This window comes from Pseudophryne corroboree, chromosome 2, assembly GCF_028390025.1.
Source record: "Pseudophryne corroboree isolate aPseCor3 chromosome 2, aPseCor3.hap2, whole genome shotgun sequence".
NCBI classification, from domain to species: Eukaryota; Metazoa; Chordata; class Amphibia; order Anura; family Myobatrachidae; genus Pseudophryne; species Pseudophryne corroboree.
The window spans coordinates 827,984,543-828,008,115 of record NC_086445.1 but is presented as its reverse complement, the minus strand read 5'-3'; the positions used below and the strand labels follow the sequence as shown (position 1 = coordinate 828,008,115).

General features: G+C 46.7%; 1 protein-coding gene across 5 annotated transcripts in view; it reads left to right on the top strand.

Moving 5' to 3' along the window:
• The window catches only part of POLA1 (DNA polymerase alpha 1, catalytic subunit), a 1,252,649-nt gene that overhangs the window by 1,156,485 nt on the left and 72,591 nt on the right, over nucleotides 1-23,573 (top strand). The window contains exon 37 of one of the 5 annotated variants that reach the window (XR_010241483.1): nucleotides 8,073-8,164. The exons of the other annotated variants lie outside the window; for them this stretch is intronic. The gene's annotated coding sequence lies outside the window, so the exon portion shown is untranslated. The remainder of the gene's footprint in view (nucleotides 1-8,072; nucleotides 8,165-23,573) is intronic. 5 annotated transcript variants of the gene reach the window in all.

The following is a 23,573-nucleotide window of genomic DNA, read 5'->3' as shown; positions in this document are numbered from 1 at the left end:
CTACAAATTTGATACCCTGGCAAAAGAGGACCTGGAGTTCTCTCATTCGGTGCTGCAGAGTCATCCGCACTCTCCCGCCCGTTTGGGAGCTTTGGTATAATCCCCATGGTCCTTTCAGGAACCCCAGCATCCACTAGGACGATAGAGAAAATAAGAATTTACTTACCGATAATTCTATTTCTCGGAGTCCGTAATGGATGCTGGGCGCCCATCCCAAGTGCGGATTATCTGCAATACTTGTACATAGTTATTGTTAACTAATTCGGGTTATTGTTTAGGGAGCCATCTTTCAGAGGCTCCTCTGTTATCATACTGTTAACTGGGTTTAGATCACAAGTTGTACGGTGTGATTGGTGTGGCTGGTATGAGTCTTACCCGGGATTCAAAATCCTCCCTTTTTGTGTACGCTCGTCCGGGCACAGTACCTAACTGGAGTCTGGAGGAGGGTCATAGGGGGAGGAGCCAGTGCACACCACCTGATCTGGAAAAGCTTTACTTTTTGTGCCCTGTCTCCTGCGGAGCCGCTATTCCCCATGGTCCTTTTAGGAACCCCAGCATCCACTACGGACTCCGAGAAATAGAATTATCGGTAAGTAAATTCTTATTTTCTGGGCTATGCAGTGTTACAGATATACATTTTCTCTTACGTCCTAGAGGATGCTGGGGTCCACATTAGTACCACGGGGTATAGACGGGTCCACTAGGAGCCATTGGCACTTTACGAGTTTGAGAGTGTGGGCTGGCTCCTCTCTCTATGCCCCTCCTACCAGACTCAGTTTAGAAAATGTGCCCGGAGGAGCCAGTCACAGCTAGGGGAGCTCCTACAGCTTCTTTAGTTTTTTTTTTTTTTTTTTTTAAGAGTTAATTAGGCACAGGGAGGCTGCTGGCAACAGCCTCCCTGCTTCAAGGGACTTGGGGGGGAGTAATGTCCGCCCTGCGGGGTTCGAGCCACTATCTCCGCTGACAGGACACTGAGCTCCTGAAGGTGATGATCGTTAGCCGCCCCAGGCTACTGCTCACTCCCGCAGCACTGCCGCCACCCCCTAACAGAGCCAGAAGATTCCAGTGGCGAGTGAGTCACCGGCCCCCCATAGCAAGCGGGGGGCCAGTGTGAAGATGGCGGCAACCGGGTGGGAGCGCAGTATTAACTGCGCTCCGGAGGCCCAGCGGTACATAGGGGGTAATTCTGAGTTGATCGCAGCAGGATTTTTGTTAGCAGTTGGGCAAAACCATGAGCACTGCAGAGGGAGAAGATATGACGTGCAGAGAGAGTTAGATTTGGGTGGATTATTGTGTTTCTGTGCAGGGTAAATACTGGCTGCTTTATTTTTACACTGCAATTTAGATTTCAGATTGAACACACCACACCCAAATCTAACTCTCTCTGCACATGTTATATCTGCCCACCCTGCAGTGCACATGGTTTTGCCCAACTGCTAACAAAAATCCTGCTGCGATCAACTCAGAATTACCCCCATAGTGCGGTGCTGTGAGGGGCACCCTGAGCCAGTGCCTATACCCTACACTGGTCACCAAGGCTGTCAGGGACCTCGGTAACGCTGCCAGCACCATTCCTCAGGCCAGTATACAGATGTGAAGAGCGGGAAGCAATGCCATGTTAAGGGGGCGGAGCTTCTCAGAGCGGACCCAGCAGCGTTCAGCGCCATTTTCCTGCCTGCAGATCCTGTACAGAGACGCTGACAGGGAGAACTGTCCCTCCAAGCAACTCCAGCTATCCTGTGCGGTACCAGGGGGTTGTAGAAGGGGGGGAGGCGGTGAATTTACTGTGTAGTCTATTAAGGTACACAGTCAGCGCCAGGTATTATAACTACCTAGGGAAGCGCAGTGTGTGTGCTGGCTCCAAGCTCTGTGTTTCTCTGTGGCATACTTGGGGGGGAAAACTGTGTCTGACATTTTCCTGTGTGTGTGGGTGTTTGTTGTCTCACATAGCCATGTCTAGAGTCTCTGTGTCTTATGCTGCAGAGGACATTTCCTCTCAGGAGGAATCCATTCCATGTACACAGGAATGTCTGGTCTCAGATCCCTGTTAATGAGCCTGAGTGGTTAACCTCTATTAAGGGAATGATCTCTCAGATATCTACTAGGGTAGCTCATACTGAGACTGAAACTCAGGTTTTAAAGAAGTCTATGGCAGTTTGGTCAGGTTCTGTTCCTATTCCTTCAAAATCCTCTAGCATATACCCACAGAAACGTGCACTTGCCAAAATTATGCAAGATGACACGGATACCGACTCTGACACAACAGACGGTGATGGGGATGTGCTGAGGGGGGCGGCATCCCTTGCAAAGGGAGTGCAGCTCATGATTGAGGCCATTAGAGATGTGCTAAATATTACTGACACAACATCTGAGCTGGTTGAGGAGGCTTACTTCGGACAGTAAGAACGCCTCGCTAACCTTCCCTGCGTCTAAGGAATTAAACGCTTTATTTGAAAAATCCTGAGAAAACCCAGAGAAAAAATTCCAGATTCCCAAAAGGATTCTGGTTGTTTTTCCCTTCCCTGAGGAAGATAGGAAAAAATGGGAAAACCCACCCATAGTTGAAGCATCTGTTTCCAGACTGTCGAAAAAGGTGGTTTTACCTGTACCTGGGTCTACTGTGTTAAAAGAACAGGCTGATCGTAAGATTGACACTACGCTCAAATCCATATACTGTACACTGCTTCAGGGGTGGCGCTGAGGCCTACTATTGCCTGCGCATGGATCTCTAAAGCTATAGTAAAGTGGTCAGGCACGTTACTAGAGGATTTGTATTCAATGGATAGAAGTGACATTTAATTTTCACGTAACATACGGGATTCTGCGGGGTTCATGGTGGAATTCATGAAGGACCTGGGTACGCTGACTGCAAGGATATCTTCCATGTCTGTCTCAGCTCGCAGGGGACTCTGACTACGCCAATGGTCTGCAGACGCGGAATCCAGGAGAAGTGTGGAGAACCTACCCTACACAGGTCAGGGTCTATTTGGGGAAGCGTTGGATGCATGGATTTCCACGGCAACCGCGGGTAAGTCACCTTTTCTTCCCTCAGCTACGCCTTCTACGAAGAAACCCTTTTCTTCATCTGCATTGCAGTACTTTCGGACCGCTAAGACAAAAAAGTCCAAGCCTCCTACCACCTTCTTTAGAGGGGGCGGTCAAAATCCAAAAAGCCTGCACCCGCAGGCTCCCAAGACCAGAAACCTGCTTCTGGTTCCTCAAAATCCTCAGCATAACGGTGGACCACACAGCCTGGAGGATAGTCTGGTGGGTGCGAGACTCAGACATTTCAGCCACGTCTGGGTCTCTTTCGGCCTGTATCTCTGGGTACAGGATATTGTGTCCCAGGGGTACAGACTGGAGTTTCAAGAAACCCCACCTCACCGATTCTTCAAATCAGGCTTGCCAACTTTACTGTCAGACAGAACTGTCCTACAGGAAGCTCTCCAAAAATTGGAAAAAGTCAGAGGTCATTGTTCCAGTTACACCTCATATGCACAACGTGGATTACTATTCAAACCTTTTTGTGGTACCGAAACCAGATGGTTCGGTCAGACCAATTTTAACCTTGAAATCACTAAACCCTTATATAAGGGAGTTCAAATTCAAAATAAAGTCTCTGAGAGCGGTGATCTCAGGTCTGGAGGAGGGGGAGTTTCTGGTATCCCTAGATATCAAGGATGCTTATCTCCACATTCCGATTTGGCCTCCGCACCAGGCTTATCTCACATTTGCACTGTTAGACAGTCACTATCAGTTTCAGGCACTGCCATTCGGTCTCTCCACGGCACCGAGTGTGTTCACCAAGGTGATGGCAGAGATGATGGTTCTCCGCAGACAGGGAGTGAACATAATTCCATACCTGGACGATCTGCTGATAAAGGCGTCGTCCAGGGAGAAGCTGTTGCAGTCCATTGCTCTCACGACTCATCTGCTCAGGGTCCATGGTTGGATCCTGAACCTTCCAAAGTTGCATTTGGAGCCAACAAGGAGATTGTCTTTCCTGGGGATGATCCTCGACACGGAAGTGCAGAGGGTGTTTCTACCGGAGGAGAAAGCGTTGGTGATACAAACAATGGTGCGGGATGTCCTGAAGCCTGCCCGGGTTTCGGTTCATCAGTGCATTTGCCTTCTGGGGAAGATGGTTGCCTCCTACGAGGCTCTACTATACGGAAGATTTCATGCTCGATCCTTCCAATTGGATCTCCTAGACAAGTGGTCGGGATCTCATCTACATATGCTCCTGAGGATATGTCTGTCGCCGAAAGCAAGGATTTCACTCCTCTGGTGGCTACAAATGCCTCACCTTCTGGATGGCCGCAGGTTCGGTATTCAGGACTGGATCCTTCTAACCACGGATGCAAGTCTCCGAGGCTGGGGCGCAGTCACTCAAGGGGAAACCTTCCAAGGAAGGTGGTCAAGTCTGGAATCCAGTCTTCCAATAAACATTCTGGAACTAAGAGCCGTGTACAACAGTCTTCTTCAAGCGACTCACCTTCTGCGAGATCGACCCATTCAAGTGCAGTCGGACAGTGTAATGACAGTGGCATACATAAACCGGCAAGGCGGAACAAAGAGCAGAGCTGCAATTTCAGAGGTAACAAGAATCATCCTCTAGGTGGAAAAGCATGCGTTTGCACTGTCAGCAATTTTCATTCCGGGAGTGGACAACTGGGAAGCGGACTTCCTCAGCAGACACAGTCTCCATCAAGGAGAGTGGGGCCTCCATCCAGAGGTGTTCACGGAGGTGACAAATCTTTGGGGGGTTCCTCAAATAGACATGATGACCTCCTGCTTCAACAAAAAGCTTCGGAGGTATTGCTCAAGGTCGAGACCCGCAAGCAGTGGCAGTGGACGCTATGGTAACTCCGTGGGTGTTCCAGTCGGTGTACGTGTTTCCTCCACTTACACTAATTCCGAGGATTCTAAAGCTCATAAGGAGAACAAGAGTTCAAGCAATCCTCATTGCTCCGGACTGGTCAAGAAGGGCTTGGTACGCGGATCTTCTGGATCTACTGCGGGAAGATCCGAGGCCTCTTCCTCTTCGGGAGGACCTGCTGCAGCAGGGGCTGTTCACTTATTAAGACTTACCGTGGCTACGTTTGACGACATGGAGGTTGAACGCCAGATCGTAGCTCGGAGGGGCATTCTGAACAAGGTTATTCCTACCCTGATACAGGCTAGGAAAGAAGTAACGTCTAAACATTACCATCGCATTTGGAAAAAATATGTATCTTGGTGTGAATCCAAGAATTTTCCTATGGTGGAGTTTCAACTGGACGGTTTCTCCTCTTCCTGCAAGCAGGTGTGGATATGGGCCTGAGGTTGGGATCCGTAAAGGTCCAGATTTCGGCCCTATCCATTTTCTTCCAGAGGTTCAGACTTTCTTGAAAGGGGTTCTGCACATCCAGCCTCCCTTTGTGCTGCCTACGGCGCCCTGGGATCTTAACGTGGTGTTACAGTTCCTCCAATCGGATTGGTTCGTACCTCTAACAGAGGTTGAGGTTAAGTTTCTCACGTGGAAGGCTGTCACTTTGTTGGCCTTAGCTTCTGCTAGACATGTGTCGGAGTTGGGTGCCTTGTCTTGTAAGGGCCCCTACTTGATCTTCCATGAAGATAGGGCTGAGCTCCGGATACGTAAGCAGTTCCTTCCGAAGTTTGTGTCGGCATTTCATATCCACCAACCTATTGTGGTGCCAGTTGCTACTGACTCCTCAATTTCTTCAAAGTCCTTGGATGTTGTAAGGGCTTTGAAAATCTATGTCAAGAGGACTGCTAGTCACAGAAAATCGGACTCTCTGTGTCCTGTATGAGCCCAAGAAACTTGGGTGTCCTGCTTCTAAGCAGACAATCTCTCGCTGGATCAGGTTCACTGTCCAGCATGCTTATTCTACGACAGGATTGCAGTGTCCTACATCTGTTAAGGCCCACTCTACTCGTAAGGTGGGTTCTTACTGGGCGGCTGCCCAGGGTGTCTCGGCTTTACAGCTTTGCCGAGCGGCTACTTGGTCTGGGTCGAACACGTTTGCTAAGTTTTACAAGTTCGATACTTTGGCCATTGAGGACCTGAAGTTTGGTCAATCAGTTCTGCAGGAGCCTCCGCGCTCTCCCTCCCGTTCTGGGAGCTTTGGTAAATCCCCATGATATTAATGTGGACCCTAGCATCCTCCAGGACGTAAGAGAAAATAGGATTTTAATTACCTACCGTTAAATCTTTTTCTTGTAGTACGTAGAGGATGCTGGGAGCCCGCCCAGCGCTTCGTGATCCTGCAGTGGTTACTTATTTCAGTACTGCTTAATTCTTGGTTAAGTACTGTTTTGTTACTTGGTTAAGTAATCTTGTTCAGCTGTTGCTGAGTTTTCAAGCTGGTTAGCTTGGTTTGCCTTGTGTGTGAGAGCTGGTGTAAATCTCGCCTCTATCTGTGTAAAATTCTTCTCTAGAAGTTGTCAGTCTCCTCGGGCACAGTTTCTAGACTGAGTCTGGTAGGAGGGGCATAGAGGGAGGAGCCAGCCCACACTCTCAAACTCTTAAAGTGCCAAGTGGACCCGTCTATACCCCATGGTACTCATGTGGACCCCAGCATCCTCTACGGACTACGAGAGAAGGATTTACCGGTAGGTAATTAAAATCCTATTTTTTGACTGAGTTCATATTACATTTTTTTTTTTCACATTCATCTTACATTTATTGCTGCTGCTTGTGGTTTGCCTTGACTAGTTTCTTTACATAGTAGTAGTGTTACTGCTGTTTGAGAGCTTCCGTGTTTTTCTCCTAGTGATACATATTAGTAGTCAGGTCATCTTTAAGTAGACATTTCTTTGTTTTTTTTAAATTGGGCTTTTTTAAATTGGGCCATTATATCTTACGGTAAGTATGGACTGCTGAATGGTTTTATAGGTTAACCTTCTTAACTGGTGAATCATTCAAAAGAATACTGTTCAGTTATTGATGGGTTTGAGATTTCTTTGGTTCGGGTAGCTCTGGACTACGGTACTGTCTACTCTTTGGGGCCATTAAGTTAGCACGGGGAGTCGATGGGACGTGTCCCTGTGGCTTCCGTATGTTTACTTTTAGAAGGCAGATTCTGCTCACAGCCTACAGAGGTGCAAACAGGATCTACCTGCTATAGTGTATTGGAGAATTCCCAACTAGTACTGCCAACAGCGCCTTGCAACTAGTTGAATCTGCCCATTTGTCTGGTTTACAGTATTTGCTGTGCTTGAAATATTTCTTAGAATTCTTGAAAACTACATCTTCAGTCACACATTTTATATCTTTCTGAACTACTGTGAAATCCATTTTCTGGGTGATAAAGTAGTTCATCCTATGGCCATTAATGTGCCAAAGAAAAGAAAACCACAGCAACTTTACCTACTGTGCCTTTATGACACATACTGTACAGGGAATGTTTATCATCTCCTCCCTTCTTAGAAATAAATCCTCTGCGATAACTACAAAAAACGACTTTAGAAATAGAAATGTAGTTCTGTTTTACATGATTATTGTTATTGTTAATTCTGCTTAAACGTAGTCCTGTTCTCTTTTTAAATTTGCAGTTATTAAGCTGTTTGCCAGAAAATACTATGGACCCTTAATCTAAACATTTTGAAGTTCCCCTTGAAACTCTGTTTGTCCACAGCTTTGCAGGTTAAAAGCTGGACAATCCTTATTAAGATATGTGATCTGTTTATATAAATTCATGTAGCAATACACGAAAATAACCACTTTCCCTAATTGTTAAAATCAAGTAAATTATTAAATCTGATTAATTGTGTGTGATAATTAAGCTTGCCACACAATACATTGCTTAAGTGGAATATTGTTTGTGTTTAGTAATAATTATATGCTAGTTGTATAAGTCTTTAAAGCATCTAGTCGCTCAGGTGATTGATGACAGAGAGAGCCATATGCTGCATTTTATTGTACGAAATGAAAATAAAAAGACATTCTAGTATTTATTAGCCTGAGAATTTCTGTCATCATGCCGACAGGTTTCTATGTAATAAAATATGTTGCAGTAGAGAGTGAAGTTACGGTTACATGGTTGCTAATAGAGCTCAATTTATTTCAGATGTGCCTACCATCTGAGAAAGTCCATCCAATACCACTGCTTTGTGCTGACTGACTAAACTGCTATGGTATCATGAAATGAAAGTTAAAAAGGTTTGAGTTTTTACCTGTTTAAATTTCATTATTGTAAAATCATCATAGTGTAGTATTTCATAAATGTATTTGTTCGTAGTACAGACTATTTCTGCCTTTGAGAAGGGTGTGATAGGTTGACAGTTCTCATGCCAACATTCATTAGGTGGACATGATCGAAATGTCGACATGCTTAACATGTCAACAATTAAATTTTCAACATTCACTGTATATACACAGATTACATAATAGACTGTCGAGCAAACTTGACTTTGTGGCCTAGTAGTTAGTTACTTGCCTGGAGGCGTCGTCTGATGGATCCTGGCGGTCACGTGGCCATCAGTACCGTAGGAGTGATATAATGCGTCAGCATTTTGGTAAGCATACCCACCCTAATCCCCACCCCTACAGCCTTACCGTCCTGGTGGCCCCTAACCATTGGTATTCTGAGGATGTCATCCTGGTGCCTGTTGACATGTTGAACCATGGTAACTGGATATCTTTGAGAAATCTGAACAACTACAAGATGATAAATGGTTACAAGCATGAAAGTCCAGAAATACAAGAGTGTTTAAAGGCTATCCGGGTTCTAGGCTGACAACTAATAGAAGACCTAGATAATAGATCGACATGTAAAAGGTTGACAGGTGCAAATGGTCAGCAAACATATGGTCGACACAACTTTTTGGGGGTTTTAATCAAGTTTTTCATACTTTACCATCTTCGTGGACTACGATTGGGGACAGTAACCTGTGCCGAGCACAGTGAGGCACCTTGCCCGAAGCATGGCGAGCAAAGCTGTACACTAATTGGGGTTCCACGTCATTTGATGGCAAAAACAACATCAAAATACTTGGAAATGTTGTGTCAACCTTTTTTATGTTGATTTTTTTCATATTAACCTTTTTATGTGTTGACCTTTTGATACTATAGACCAGGCATGTCCAAACTGCGGCCCTCCAGCTGTTGCGAAACTACATATCCCAGCATGCCCCGACACAGTTTTGCTGTCAGAGAATGCTAAAGCTATGTCAGGGCATGCTGGGATGTGTAGTTTCTCAACAGCTGGAGGGCCGCAGTTTGGACATGCCTGCTATAGACCTTTCATACTGTCTACCTTTTGTCATCTTGACCATTTAATTCGTCAACCTTTTGATTCTGTCAACAATGCATGTCGACTAATAGCGGTCGACCTAATGACTGTAGATCTGATGATCCATACCCGTTTAAGTAAGTAATGTAACAAGACCACTCCCATGTGTAATGTTCTCTCTCTCATTATTTCCTGCCTGAGCAGGTAGACCACAGCTTCTACTCACGGCCATTAGACTGCGCCTCTTATCAATCATACTGTGCCAACATCAGTTGTAAGATGGCAGGGCAGGCAGAAACATGGGCAAACATATGAGGCGCAGTCTAATGGCTGTGTGGAGAAGCAGTGGTCTACTTGCTCTGGCCTGGTGGGAAATGAAAATTCAATAGAAACCATTACACACATGAGAGGTCTTGTTACCTTACTTATTGATCCACCCTTGAATATCTGTTTCAAAGATGTGAATGCTGACTTTACATGAAGTATTAAAATAAGTTGTTTGCAATATTTAAAGTAATACTGCTATTAAAACACAAAAGTACTAAATTACTATTAAAACACAACATTTGCAAATGGTAGGTATTCTTCTTGGCATTCCAAATTAAAAACAAAGTATTTTGTCATCTGGTATGCCAAGATCATCTGACCCACTACAGTCTCTGCCCACAGTGTTTGGGTACAGTGTAAGCAGCCATCTTTCTGCTAGGATGGACTAATTAGCTGTGATCTCACAGTGCCGTGAATGTGGTGGAGGTAAATAGATGCAGCACAGGATATTGAGTAGATTTCAACAATTTGAAGAGTTTATTTTGCAAGACATATTAGTGGAAATAGTACCTAATATTTCATTGAAAATGCTGATTCTTAATGCCATTTTGTTAAGCTAAAGGCCCGTACACACTGGTCGTTCACAGACGTATCGCGTCGGCCGCGCAGCACAGCCGACGGCCAATATATCTACCGATATATTGGCGCGTCGCTGTGTGTGTACGGGGCGGTCGGCCGACCGCCCGTACACATGCTGCGGCGGCCGGCGGTGATTGACAGCTGAACTGGGCGGGCGTGTGCACACGCCCGCCCATTTCATGACGTCAGTCCCCGACGGATCGAGCAGTGTGTATGCTGAACACACTGCTCGATCCGTCCATAGATATATCTGCAGATCAATTGATCTGCAGATATATCTGTTAGTGTGTACCCACCTTAAGAGTAATGAATTGTTTACATTTCATAGAAATAACTTTTGTTTATCATTTTTGCAAAACCATTCCAGGTATTGTTTATATGATGAAAGATAGTTTAATTGAAAAAATAAAAAGATGTTACATTTATGAAAAAATGGCCTGTACTGATAATAATTTATTATGCAGTATTTTAAATGTCTATTCTGATTTTACATTGTGTTTACATTGGGTTACTAGGCCTAAAGTGCTTTTTTATTTTTTCAGATCTAACTTGTGGTGATTGTAGCCATAAGTTCTGCTACTGGGTAGTAGAAAAAGTAATCAAAATGCAATAAATGAAAGTTTCCATGTCTACATTTCATCCCCTTTCATTTGCCCCTAAGCAAATACGCTCAGGTTGCTCTTCAGCCATACTACAGCTAAAGGAGATTCTCCAAGGGGTGATTGGCAGTTTTAATCTATTTGATATGTGCAATCACAGAGCCATGTTAAATTCAAAGCTGCTTGTCCAATCAAGGATTGAACATAGGAGAGAGGGAGTAACAAGACTGCTGCACACTATAATAAGGAAATCTGTTGATTGAAAACAGTTTGTAGATTTTTGAAATGATAGGGGATGTAATTGGTAAGAAAGAAAAGGACTGGGCTTCATAAATAATGGGAAATAGAGCATATATTGTTCCAGTGATAATGCTAACTCAATTTAGTAATGCATTGAGGCACAATTTTATATACATTTCTGTTTTCTGCAGCTTCGCAGGCTGGTTGTTATGTCTAGGGCATTATTACTAAATTGTAATTGCTGGTCTGTGGCCTTCAGAGGTTCAGAATGTCTCCATGGGCTTAATATGGAGAATAGAACAATGAAAATTGCAGGCTAGGAATCAGTTGCCAAGATTTATCCAGTGCACACTTCGTTCCATTTTATCTTACATTCTATTTAGTGCTCTGCTAAAGTATAGAGCACACTAAGGGTTTAAAAAGTCTTAAAATGGGATATAATGTGTAATACAGAATAAACAGACTATGGAGTGCCATGTCTGAAGTGCGCACAATCTGTTTAGGTGTAAAGGCCCATATACATGGGAGAGATGTGTGCTGAGCGGTTCAGCAGGTGAAATGAGCGACATGCTAGATTAGCATGCAGGCCAATCTAGCACCGGCGATAGCGATGTGCGGGGCCGCACATCACTATCGCTGAGGGGGGTACACACGAGTGATCTGTGTTAAAATCTAAGCAATCTAGTCAGATTGCTTAGATTTTAAGCATGGATCTCTCTGTGAGTACCCCCCCCCCCCCCCCCCCTACCTGTAGGCTTCCATAGAAATGAGTCAGGGGGGACTCATACTGCAATTAAAAGTGAGATTTCATTTTATAGGTGCTGTGTTTAGAAGGTACACTTATTACATATCCTAGCTGTAAGTTTGCAAATAGTATAGACATGAAAAAAAGGTAAGTCATAGAATTGGAGAGGGTACAAAAAGATAAACTGAATGGTCCCATATTATTTTGTGCTTGTCAAAATAGAAGATGTACTATAAGGCACAATATTGGCATTGGTATCACTTCCATTCAAAATTAAAAAAAACAGGCACTGTAAAGGCACAGCAATATTATTACACCTAATGGGGGGTATCCAATTGGAGGTGAAACAACATCGGATGCGAAAAACAGCCGTCTTTTGCACTTTTTTACGATGTTTCACTGAGGCTATTCAATTTGGTCGCCTGTAAAAATAAAATAAAAAAATATATACATATATATATATATATATATATATATATATATATGTGTGTTATCTCCTGAAAACACACAGGTTCAGTGAAACCTGTGTGTTTTCGGTCGAAATAGGCCTGAAAACGGGGCTGTTTCTGGGGATTTGGTGAGGCAGGCGAAACAAAATCCCCGATAACCGCAGCGACCTGCAGTGTCCCATGCCTGCCGTAGCATTTTCAGTTCATATGCCTTCCCTTCGGGCCATCTACCTCACCTAGGAACTTAACAAAGGTGTTGGTAGTAATGCCATATTTAATCAAGTTTCAATCTATGTCTTTGCTCCAATTCCAAGGATTGCCAAGTGCACCCGACAAAAAGGGTAACGGTGCCAGCTGTCCTTCACTTCTGGCCATACAGAACATGGTTTCCCGGGTGTATCATCTGTCAATAGGCATACCCTGGGATCTACTTGTTCAGCAATATCTGCTGAGGCATTGACAAATCATCTAGACCACCAATTTCTGAAGCTTACGGCTTGGCTGTTGAGCAGAGAACCTAAAAGCAGCACTGGGTTTTTGGAGAATGTCATAACTACACTACCACCCACAACAAAAAGCGTTGTGTGGAAACAATGTTTATACCTGGTGTGAATATAATGTATTAAATAAGAACCCACCAAAAGTATATTCAGGAGATTTTTGCAAGATAGATTAAACAAAGGGTTGGCAGACACTATACTTGAGGATCATATTGCAATCTCAGGGGTTGGGTGGGGAGCTGGTCGGAGCAGCCGGACGACACTGGTGTTATAATATTTCATGTATATAATGTTATGTATTTCACTTGGGTGTAATACCATTTACTGGCAGTCATATGACCGGCAACGGCATCCTGATGGAGGAGGTTACCTTCCCCACCAACCCCCCTAACTTTCCCTCCCCGCCTAAACCTAACCTTTCCCCGCAGCCTAACCCTCCCCGGGGGGGCGACTAAACCTAATCCTCCCTTCCCCACAGCATAACCCTAACCCTCCCTTCTCTGCAGCCTAACTCTTTCCCTCCTTGGTGGCGCCTAAACCTTTTTGAATTAGTAAAATAGATAATAACACAACAAAAAGGTTGATTCTATTATTAGTCAGTGCTGACTCACTCTAGACTACACAGAGCATTCCAGTAACTTCTTTACAACACACAGAACATTCTACTGACCACTCCAATACAGGATGCAGCTTCACCTATATATAATACAGACCTTAATTTTCTTTTCTCTATCGTCCTAGTGGATGCTGGGGTTCCTGAAAGGACCATGGGGGGGGGGGAATAGCGGCTCCGCAGGAGACAGGGCACAAAAGTAAAGCTTTCCGATCAGGTGGTGTGCACTGGCTCCTCCCCCTATGACCCTCCTCCAAGCCAGTTAGATTTTTGTGCCCGGCCGAGAAGGGTGCAATCTAGGTGGCTCTCCTAAAGAGCTGCTTAGAAAAGTTTAGCTTAGGTTTTTTATTTTACAGTGAGTCCTGCTGGCAACAGGATCACTGCAACGAGGGACTTAGGGGAGAAGAAGTGAACTCACCTGCGTGCAGGATGGATTGGCTTCTTGGCTACTGGACATCAGCTCCAGAGGGACGATCACAGGTACAGCCTGGATGGTCACCGGAGCCTTGCCGCCGGCCCCCTTGCAGATGCTGAAGTAAGAAGAGGTCCAGAATCGGCGGCAGAAGACTCCTCAGTCTTCTAAAGGTAGCGCACAGCACTGCAGCTGTGCGCCATTTTCCTCTCAGCACACTTCACACGGCAGTCACTGAGGGTGCAGGGCGCTGGGAGGGGGGCGCCCTGGGAGGCAAATGAATACCTATTTTGGCTAAAAATACCTCACATATAGCCTCCGGAGGCTATATGGAGATATTTAACCCCTGCCAGAATCCGTTAAGAGCGGGAGACGAGGCCGCCGAAAAAGGGGCGGGGCCTATCTCCTCAGCACACAGCGCCATTTTCCCTCACAGAAAGGCTGGAGGGAAGGCTCCCAGGCTCTCCCCTGCACTGCACTACAGAAACAGGGTTAAAACAGAGAGGGGGGGGCACTAATTTGGCGTTAGAAATATATATAAAAAAGATGCTATAAGGGAAAACACTTATATAAGGTTGTCCCTATATAATTATAGCGTTTTTGGTGTGTGCTGGCAAACTCTCCCTCTGTCTCTCCAAAGGGCTAGTGGGTCCTGTCCTCTATCAGAGCATTCCCTGTGTGTGTGCTGTGTGTCGGTACGTGTGTGTCGACATGTAGGAGGACGATGTTGGTGAGGAGGCGGAGCAATTGCCTGTAATGGTGATGTCACTCTCTAGGGAGTCGACACCGGAATGGATGGCTTATTTAGGGAATTACGTGATAATGTCAACACGCTGCACGGTCGGTTGACGACATGAGACGGCCGACAAACAATTAGTACCGGTCCAGACGTCTCAAAAACACCGTCAGGGGTTTTAAAACGCCCGTTTACTTTAGTCGGTCGACACAGACACAGACAGGGACACTGAATCCAGTGTCGACGGTGAATAAACAAACGTATTCCTTATTAGGGCCACACGTTAAAGGCAATGAAGGAGGTGTTACATATGTCTGATACTACAAGTACCACAAAAGAGGGTATTATGTGGGATGTGAAAAAACTACCATAGTTTTTCCTGAATCAGATAAATTAAATAAAGTGTGTGATGATGCGTGGGTTCCCCCCGATAGAAAATTATGGGCGGTATACCCTTTCCCGCCAGAAGTTAGGGCGAGTTGGGAAACACCCCTTAGGGTGGATAAGGCGCTCACACGCTTATCAAAACAAGTGGCGGTACCGTCTATAGATAGGGCCGTCCTCAAGGACCAGCTGACAGGAGGCTGGAAAATATCATAAAAAGTATATACACACATACTGGTGTTATACTGCGACCAGCGATCGCCTCAGCCTGGATGTGCAGAGCTGGGGTGGCTTGGTCGGATTCCCTGACTAAAAATATTGATACCCTTGACAGGGACAGTATTTTATTGACTATAGAGCATTTAAAGGATGCATTTCTATATATGCGAGATGCACAGAGGGATATTTGCACTCTGGCATCAAGAGTAAATGCGATGTCCATAACTGCCAGAAGATGTTATGGACACGACAGTGGTCAGGTGATGCAGATTCCAAACGGCACAAAGGTGTATTGCCGTATAAAGGAAGAGGAGTTATTTGGGGTCGGTCCATCGGACCTGGTGGCCACGGCAACTGCTGGAAAATCCACCGTTTTTACCCTAAGTCACATCTCTGCAGAAAAAGACACCGTCTTTTCAGCCTCAGTCCTTTCGTCCCTATAAGATCATATCTGCCCAGGGATAGAGGAAAGGGAAGAAGACTGCAGCAGGCAGCCCATTCCCAGGAACAGAAGCGTTCCACCGCTTCTGACAAGTTCTCAGCATGGCGCTGAGACCGTACAGGACCCCTGGATCCTACAAGTAGTATCCCAGGGGTACAGATTGGAATGTCGAGACGTTTCCCCTTCGCAGGCTCCTGAAGTCTGCTTTACCAAGGTCTCCCTCCTACAAGGAGGCAGTATGGGAAAAAATTCACAAGCTGTATTCCCAGCAGGTGATAATTAAATTACCCCTCCTACTACAAGAAAAGGGGTATTATTCCACACTATATTGTGGTACTGAAGCCAGAAGGCTAGGTGAGACTTATTCTAAAAAAAATTTTGAACACTTACAAAGGTTCAAATCAAGATGGAGTCACTCAGAGCAGTGATAACGAACCAGGAAGAAGGGGACTATATAGTGTCCCGGGACATCAGGGATGCTTACCTCTATGTCCCAAATTTGCCCTTCTCACTAAGGGTACCTCAGGTTCGTGGTGCAGAACTGTCACTATCAGTTTCAGACGCTGCCGTTTGGATTGTCCACGGCACCCCGGGTCTTTACCAAGGTAATGGCCGAAATGATGATTCTTCTTCGAAGAAAAGGCGTCTTAATTATCCCTTACTTGGACGATCTCCTGATAAGGGCATAGTCCAGGGAACAGTTGGAGGTCGGAGTAGCACTATCTCGGATACTGCTACAACAGCACGGGTGGATTCTAAATATTCCAAAATCGCAGCTGATCCCGACGACACGTCTGCTGTGCCTAGGGATGATTCTGGACACAGTCCAGAAAAAGGTGTTTCTCCCGGAAGAGAAAGCCAGGGAGTTATCCGAGCTAGTCAGGAACCTCCTAAAAACAGTGCATCATTGCACAAGGGTCCTGGTAAAAATGGTGGCTTCCTACGAAGCAATTCCATTCGGCAGATTTCACGCAAGAACTTTTCAGTGGGATCTGCTGGACAAATGGTCCGGATAGCATCTTCAGATGCATCAGCGGATAACCCTATATCCAAGGACAAGGGTGTCTCTCCTGTGGTGGTTATAGAGTGCTCATCTTCTAGAGGGCCGCAGATTCGGCATTCAGGATTGGATGCTGGTGACCACGGAGCCCAGCCCGAGAGGCTGGGGAGCAGTCACACAAGGAAAAAATTTCCAGGGAGTGTGATCAAGTCTGGAGACTTTTCTCCACATAAATATACTGGAGCTAAGGGTAAATTTATAATGCTCTAAGCTTAGCAAGTCCTCTGCTTCAAGGTCAGCCGGTATTGATCCAGTGGGAAAAACATCACGGCAGTCGCTCACGTAAACAGACAGGGCGACACAAGAAGCAGGAGGGCAATGGCAAAAACTGCAAGGACTTTTCGCTGGGCGGAAAATCATGTGATAGCACTGTCAGCAGTGTTTCATCCCGGGAATGGAAACTGGGAAGCAGACTTCCTCAGCAGGCACGACCTCCACCCGGGAGAGTGGAAACTTCATCGGGAAGTTTTTTCCACATGATTGTAAACCGTTGGGAAATACCAAAGGTGGACATGATGGCGTCCCGTCTGAACAAAAAACGGGACAGGTATTGCGCCAGGTCAAGAGACCCTCAGGCAATAGCTGTGGACGTTCTGGTAACACCGTGGGTGTACCAGTCGGTGTATGTGTTCCCTCCTCTGCTTCTCATACCTAAGGTGCTGAGAATTATAAGACGTAGAGGAGTAAGAACTATACTCATGGCTCCGGATTGGCCAAGAAGGACTTGGTACCCGGAACTTCAAGAGATGCTTACAGAGGTCTTATGGCCTCTGCCGCTAAGAAGGGACTTGCTTCAGCAAGTACCATGTCTGTTCCAAGACTTACCGCAGCTACGTTTGTCGGCATGGCGGTGGAAAGCCGGATCCTAAGGGAAAAAGGCATTCCGGAAGAGGTCATTCCTACCCTGGTCAAAGCCAGAAAGGAGGTGACCGCACAACATTATCACCACATGTGGCGAAAATATGTTGCGTGGTGTGAGGCCAGGAAGGCCCCACAAAGAAATTTCAACTCGGTCGTTTCCTGCATTTCCTGCAAACAGGAGTGTCTATGGGCCTCAAATTGGGGTCCATTAAGGTTCAAATTTCGGCCCTGTCGATTTTCTTCCAGAAAGAATTGGCTTCAGTTCCTGAAGTCCAGAAGTTTGTCAAGGGAGTATTGCATATACAACCCCCTTTTGTGCCTCCAGTGGCACTGTGGGATCTCAACGTAGTTCTGGGATTCCTCAAATCACATTGGTTTAAAACCAGTCAAATCTGTGGATTTGAAGCATCTCACATGAAAAGTGACCATGCTCTTGGCCCTGGCCTGGACCAGGCGAGTGTCAAATTCGTGTTTTTTTCTCAAAAAAGCCCATATCTGTTTGTCCATTCGGACAGGGCAGAGCTGCGGACTCGTCCCCAGTTCTCTCCCTAAGGTGGTGTCAGTGTTTCACCTGAACCAGCTTATTGTGGTGCCTTGCACCTACTAGGGACTTGGAGGACTCCAAGTTGCTAGATGTTGTCAGGGCCCTGAAAATATGTTCCAGGACGGCTGGAGTCAGGAAAACTGACTTGCTGTTATCCTGTATGCACCCAACAAACTGGGTGCTCTTGCTTCTAAGCAGACTACTGCTAGTTGGATGTGTAATACAATTCAGCTTGCACATTCTGTGGCAGGCCTGCCACAGCCAAAATATGTAAATGCCCATTCCACAAGGAAGGTGGGCTCATCTTGGGCGGCTGCCCGAGGGGTCTCGGCTTTACGACTTTGCCGAGCAGCTACTTGGTCAGGGGCAAACACGTTTGCTAAATTCTACAAATTTGATACCCTGGCTAAGGAGGACCTGGAGTTCTCTCATTCGGTGCTGCAGAGTCATCCGCACTCTCCCGCCCGTTTGGGAGCTTTGGTATAATCCCCATGGTCCTTTCAGGAACCCCAGCATCCACTAGGACGATAGAGAAAATAAGAATTTACTTACCGATAATTCTATTTCTCGGAGTCCGTAGTGGATGCTGGGCGCCCATCCCAAGTGCGGATTATCTGCAATACTTGTACATAGTTACAAAAATCGGGTTATTATTGTTGTGAGCCATCCTTTGAGGCTCCGCTGTTATCATACTGTTAACTGGGTTTAGATCACAAGTTGTACGGTGTGATTGGTGTGGCTGGTATGAGTCTTACCCGGGATTCAAAATTCCTCCCTTATTGTGTACGCTCGTCCGGGCACAGTACCTAACTGGCTTGGAGGAGGGTCATAGGGGGAGGAGCCAGTGCACACCACCTGATCGGAAAGCTTTACTTTTGTGCCCTGTCTCCTGCGGAGCCGCTATTCCCCCCCCCCCCCCCCCATGGTCCTTTCAGGAACCCCAGCATCCACTACGGACTCCGAGAAATAGAATTATCGGTAAGTAAATTCTTATTTTTTTGTAGATATTTAGTAGAACCTCCCAAATCTGTAGTGACTAGACCCTAGACTTGTTGCTTTACCAAGCATTTCTCATATTCAAATGAATGGGGAGGTCCAACTCGCACTTATTGTTATTTCTCTAACGTCCTAAGTGGATGCTGGGGACTCCGTCAGGACCATGGGGAATAGCGGCTCCGCAGGAGACAGGGCACAAAAATAAAGCTTTAGGATTAGGTGGTGTGTACTGGCTCCTCCCCCTATGACCCTCCTCCAAGCCTCAGTTAGGTTTTTGTGCCCGTCCGAACAGGGTGCAATCTAGGTGGCTCTCCTAAAGAGCTGCTTAGAAAAAGTTTTTAGGTTTTTTATTTTCAGTGAGTCCTGCTGGCAACAGGCTCACTGCATCGAGGGACTTAGGGGAGAGAATTTCAACTCACTTGCGTGCAGGATGGATTGGATTCTTAGGCTACTGGACACCATTAGCTCCAGAGGGAGTCGGAACACAGGTCTCACCCTGGGGTTCGTCCCGGAGCCGCGCCGCCGACCCCCCTTACAGATGCTGAAGATTGAAGGTCCGGAAACAGGCGGCAGAAGGCTCTTCAGTCTTCATGAAGGTAGCGCACAGCACTGCAGCTGTGCGCCATTGTTGTCACACACTTCACACCAAGCGGTCACGGAGGGTGCAGGGCGCTGCTGGGGGCGCCCTGGGCAGCAATATTTAATACCTTTATGGCAAAAGAATACATCACATATAGCCATTGAGGCTATATGTATGTATTTAACCCATGCCAGATATCTAAAACTCCGGGGGGAAAGCCCGCCGAAATAGGGGCGGGGCTTATTCTCCTCAGCACACAGCGCCATTTTCCTGCTCAGCTCCGCTGTGAGGAAGGCTCCCAGGACTCTCCCCTGCACTGCACTACAGAAACAGGGTAAAACAGAGAGGGGGGGCATTTTTTGGCGATATTTTGATATATTTAAGCTGCTATAAGGAACAACACTTATATAAGGTTGTTCCCATATATATTATAGCGCTTGGGTGTGTGCTGGCAAACTCTCCCTCTGTCTCCCCAAAGGGCTAGTGGGGTCCTGTCTTCGATAAGAGCATTCCCTGTGTGTCTGCTGTGTGTCGGTACGTGTGTGTCGACATGTATGAGGACGATGTTGGTGTGGAGGCAGAGCAATTGCCGATAATGGTGATGTCACCCCCCAGGGAGTCGACACCGGAATGGATGGCTTTGTTTATGGAATTACGTGATAATGTCAGCACATTACAAAAATCAGTTGACGACATGAGACGGCCGGCAAACCAGTTAGTACCTGCCCAGGCGTCTCAGGCACCGTCAGGGGCTGTAAAGCGCCCTTTACCTCAGTCGGTCGACACAGACCCAGACACAGACACTGAATCTAGTGTCGACGGTGATGAAACAAACGTATTTTCAAGTAGGGCCACACGTTATATGATCACGGCAATGAAGGAGGCTTTGCATATCTCTGATACTGCAAGTACCACAAAAAGGGGTATTATGTGGGGGGTGAAAAAACTACCTGTAGTTTTTCCTGAATCAGAGGAATTAAATGATGTATGTGATGAAGCGTGGGTTAACCCAGATAGAAAAGTGCTAATTTCAAAAAAGTTATTAGCATTAAACCCTTTCCCGCCAGAGGTTAGGGCGCGCTGGGAAACACCCCCTAGGGTGGATAAGGCGCTCACACGCTTATCAAAACAAGTGGCGTTACCGTCTCCTGATACGGCCGCCCTCAGGGATCCAGCTGATAGGAGACTGGAAACTACCCTAAAAAGTATATACACACATACTGGTGTTATACTGCGACCAGCCATCGCCTCAGCCTGGATGTGCAGTGCTGGGGTCGTCTGGTTGGATTCCCTGACTGAAAATATTGATACCCTGGATAGGGACAGTATTTTATTGACTATAGAGCAATTAAAGGATGCTTTCCTTTATATGCGAGATGCTCAGAGAGATATTTGCACTCTGGCATCGAGAGTAAATGCGATGTCCATATCTGCCAGAAGGAGTTTATGGACGCGACAGTGGTCAGGTGATGCGGATTCCAAACGACATATGGAAGTATTGCCGTATAAAGGGGAGGAATTATTTGGCGTCGGTCTATCGGATCTGGTGGCCACGGCAACTGCCGGAAAATCCACCTTTTTACCTCAGACCCCCTCCCAACAGAAAAAGACACCGTCTTTTCAGCCGCAGTCCTTTCGGTCCTATAAGAACAAGCGGACAAAAGGACAGTCATATCTGCCTCGGGGCAGAGGAAGGGGTAAGAGAGGGCAGCAAGCAGCCCCTGCCCAGGAACAGAAGCCCTCTCAGGGTTCTGCAAAGCCCTCAGCATGACGCTGGGGCCTTACAAGCGGACTCAGGAGCGGTGGGGGGTCGACTCAAGAATTTCAGCGCACAGTGGGCTTGCTCACAGGTGGACCCCTGGATCCTGCAGGTAGTATCTCAGGGTTACAGGTTGGAATTCGAGAAGTCTCCCCCTCGCAGGTTCCTAAAGTCTGCTTTGCCAACGTCTCCCTCAGACAGGGCGACGGTATTGGAAGCCATTCACAAGCTGTTTTCTCAGCAGGTGATAGTCAAGGTACCCCTCCTACAACAGGGAAAGGGGTATTACTCCACGCTATTTGTGGTACCGAAGCCGGACGGCTCGGTAAGACCTATTCTAAATCTGAAATCTTTGAACCTGTACATACAAAAATTCAAGTTCAAGATGGAGTCACTGAGAGCAGTGATAGCGAATCTGGAAGAAGGGGACTTTATGGTGTCCCTGGACATAAAGGATGCTTACCTGCATGTCCCAATTTGCCCTTCACATCAAGGGTACCTCAGGTTCGTGGTGCAAAACTGTCATTATCAGTTTCAGACGCTGCCGTTTGGATTGTCCACGGCACCTCTGGTCTTTACCAAGGTAATGGCCGAAATGATGATTCTTCTGCGAAGAAGAGGCGTATTAATTATCCCTTACTTGGACGATCTCCTGATAAGGGCAAGGTCCAGAGAACAGCTGGAGGACGGAGTAGCACTAACCCAACTAGTGCTGCAACAACACGGGTGGATTCTGAATTTTCCAAAATCTCAGTTGACCCCGACGACACGTCTGCTGTTCCTGGGAATGATTCTGGACACGGTTCAGAAAAAGGTGTTTCTTCCGGAGGAGAAAGCCAGGGAGTTATCCGAACTTGTCAGGAACCTCCTAAAACCAGGGAAAGTGTCTGTGCATCAATGCACAAGAGTCCTGGGAAAGATGGTGGCTTCTTACGAAGCGATTCCATTCGGCAGATTCCACGCACGAACTTTTCAGTGGGATCTGCTGGACAAATGGTCCGGATCACATCTGCAGATGCATCAGCGGATAACCTTATCGCCACGGACAAGGGTGTCTCTTCTGTGGTGGTTGCAGAGTGCTCATCTGTTAGAGGGCCGCAGATTCGGCATACAGGACTGGGTCCTGGTGACCACGGATGCCAGTCTGAGAGGCTGGGGAGCGGTCACACAGGGAAGAAACTTCCAGGGAGTATGGTCAAGCCTGGAGATGTCTCTTCACATAAATATACTGGAGCTAAGAGCGATTCACAATGCTCTAAGTCTGGCAAAACCCCTGCTTCAGGGTCAGCCGGTGTTGATCCAGTCGGACAACATCACGGCAGTCGCCCACGTAAACAGACAGGGCGGCACAAGAAGCAGGACAGCAATGGCAGAAGCTGCAAGGATTCTTCGCTGGGCGGAAGATCATGTGATAGCACTGTCAGCAGTATTCATTCCGGGAGTGGACAACTGGGAAGCAGACTTCCTCAGCAGACACGATCTACACCCGGGAGAGTGGGGACTTCATCCAGAAGTCTTCCACATGATTGTGAACCGTTGGGAAAAACCAATGGTGGATATGATGGCGTCCCGCCTCAACAAAAAACTGGACAGGTATTGCGCCAGGTCAAGAGACCCTCAGGCAATAGCTGTGGACGCTCTGGTAACACCGTGGGTGTTCCAGTCAGTGTATGTGTTCCCTCCTCTGCCTCTCATACCAAAAGTACTGAGAATTATACGGCAAAAGGGAGTAAGAACGATACTAGTGGCTCCGGATTGGCCAAGAAGAACTTGGTACCCGGAACTTCAAGAGATGCTCACGGAGGATCCGTGGCCTCTACCTCTAAGACGGGACCTGCTTCAGCAGGGACCGTGTCTATTCCAAGACTTACCGCGGCTGCGTTTGACGGCATGGCGGTTGAACGCCGAATTCTAAGGGAAAAAGGCATTCCGGAAGAGGTCATTCCTACACTGGTAAAAGCCAGGAAGGAGGTGACTGCACAACATTATCACCGCATTTGGAGAAAATATGTTGCGTGGTGTGAGGCCAGGAAGGCCCCCACGGAGGAATTTCAACTGGGTCGATTCCTACATTTCCTGCAAACAGGATTGTCTATGGGCCTCAAATTGGGGTCCATTAAGGTTCAAATTTCGGCCCTGTCGATTTTCTTCCAGAAAGAATTGGCTTCAGTTCCTGAAGTCCAGACTTTTGTAAAAGGAGTACTACATATACAGCCCCCGGTTGTGCCCCCAGTGGCACCGTGGGATCTTAATGTAGTCTTGGATTTTCTCAAATCCCATTGGTTTGAGCCG